Below are 2,190 nucleotides of genomic sequence, written 5' to 3'. Positions count from 1 at the left end.
GAGGAGTGAAACTTTCTAGGTTGCCATGGTTCTTTCCAACTTGCGCGTTCAGAGCCAACGGGATACACAGGCTACAGTTTCTGGGGAATGTCTTCAACAACCCCTCAAAGAAGCCCTCTTGTCTTGTGTGTTCTAGCAAATCTACCAGTGGAGAAGTGGAAATTGGGACTTTATGTACTTTTTATATGCTGTAATGTTTTTTCAAATAAATCTCGCCTATAAATTTAAAAAAAAAAAAAAAAAACCAACCTACCAAGAGACAAAAACCAAACCCTTATGTCTGGCCCATGGTATGCTGAACATTCTTGCCCAGGACTGATTTTTCTTTTTTCCCCTCCAGGTTTCACTGAGTAACTTTCACTGAGTAACTTCCGAGGCGGCTCCCAGTAATTATTTCCATTCACAAGCTGGTCTCAGTTGTCCCTCTAATTTATAGTGTGGCCCCAAGGGACCCCACGTGAGCCAAGCCTCTCACTCCCACAGGCCACAATACTTCAACCTCAGAACAGACTGAGGTTGAAATGTTTCCGCTTGCTCTGGGAAGACTGTAGGAGGACAGGGTCCCCGGTAGCTGTGGGAGCCCCACGCGACCTCATCTGCTTCGTGGGGCACTGGACGGAGTCCCTCTCCAGTCACTAGCCAGGACTCTGCCCTCCCACCACGCCCACCAGTGCACCTAAATCTGCTCATGGATACTCCAAGTCTTGGGTGCCTCACAGCACCCACGTGCACTGATGTTTTCCCAAGGCTTGCGTTTCTTTTTCAAACCCTATTCCTCTTAAGAAACTTGGGGCCTCATGTCCCCTTCCAGGGCAGACGGCCTTAGCCCTGCGATCTACTTGTCCTCTTTAGGTGACCTGGCAGAGGCCCAGGAGCCCAGGGCATGCTCCGCCTCCTGTGGACCCCCAAAGATAAAGCCAAACGATGTCCTGTGTTCAAGCTTCCTGTCGCTGGGCTTTTGCATCATTGCACAACTTTGCAGGTGATGTGGGTCACCTGAGGTTAACAATGCTTCATGTTTGAGTAGCGCGTTCTAGGATGGATGGTTTTCCCTTCCACTGGCTTCTCGGCAAACGCTGATTTTTTTCACATGGATGTATTACCTTCAGAAAGAAAGACATCTTTCCTTAATAAAAAGAAACAGAGTGTAGACTTGATAGGAGCTGATTTCCTGTATTGGAAAGTTTTAAAAAAACGTGTCATGGTCTATTCCAAGTTTGTGTTATTTCAGAGTGATACTTGTATTTAACAAACTGACCCGGGACGAGTCCACTGGAGAGATCCAAGATCCAGCTCCGGGCGCGTCTGTCATCAGAACTGCTCCCCTCTCCCCACAAGAGAGGGAGGGGGGCACAGTCTCCCCTTCCCGCCCGGTTGTCCGTCACCAGCGGGGCCAAGCACCAGGCCTCAGACTTGGCATGTTTCCTCAGGGGAGCTCCCAGTGGAAATTCCAGAACTTCCTGTTTTCCCTCACCCCGAGAGACGCACAAAGGCCAGACACAGTCGTCTGAGTCTTTCAGGTGAGTAAACTCAGCGGCTGGGAGTGACTTCCCCTGGATTCTCCAGTGACTGACAGCGAGGAGGCGGGTGTCCGTGTTCTGTCTGTCCAGACTGATCCCCTGGGAGGATTACCCCATAGACCGCTCAGGCCCCCTTCAGAATCTTCACGCGAGCCCATCAGCCCCACAGGAGAGGGACTGGATATATTTCCTGAATGCTGGCAAGTTACTTCCAAAAAGCAGAGCCTGACAACAATTAGATCTTGTTTCCTTTCAGGTCGATCACACAAGCAACAATGTCGCACTGGCCCTACCAATGTGAAGCTGCTGGGACCTCAGCCCTCCTGAGTGTGGAAAGGAGAGGCGAGGGGATGGTTTTAGAAGAGCCTCTCCTCGTACCCACCTCCACCACGCGCCCCACCAGCCCAGCCCACCACACTGTAGCGGGCAGCAACGCTCACCCACCCATTCTGTAACTCTAAGCAGGGCCTGGGGCTTCCAGCCAGGCTACCCAGCGCGGGGGTGGGGGGCCCAAGGTTGGCCTGCCCTCAGGCTGCCCACAGACTGCTGGGGCAGCCCGCCAAGCAAAGCAGAAATTTCAGGACAGTGCCCTGGGTGCCTCGAGGTTGGCAGAGGCATGGTGGGAACCCCAGGACGGTGACTGCAGGAAGACCTAGCCAGGTGTGCTGTG

This window comes from Mustela lutreola, chromosome 14 (genome assembly GCF_030435805.1).
Source record: "Mustela lutreola isolate mMusLut2 chromosome 14, mMusLut2.pri, whole genome shotgun sequence".
NCBI classification, from domain to species: Eukaryota; Metazoa; Chordata; class Mammalia; order Carnivora; family Mustelidae; genus Mustela; species Mustela lutreola.
This window is presented reverse-complemented; position numbering follows the sequence as displayed.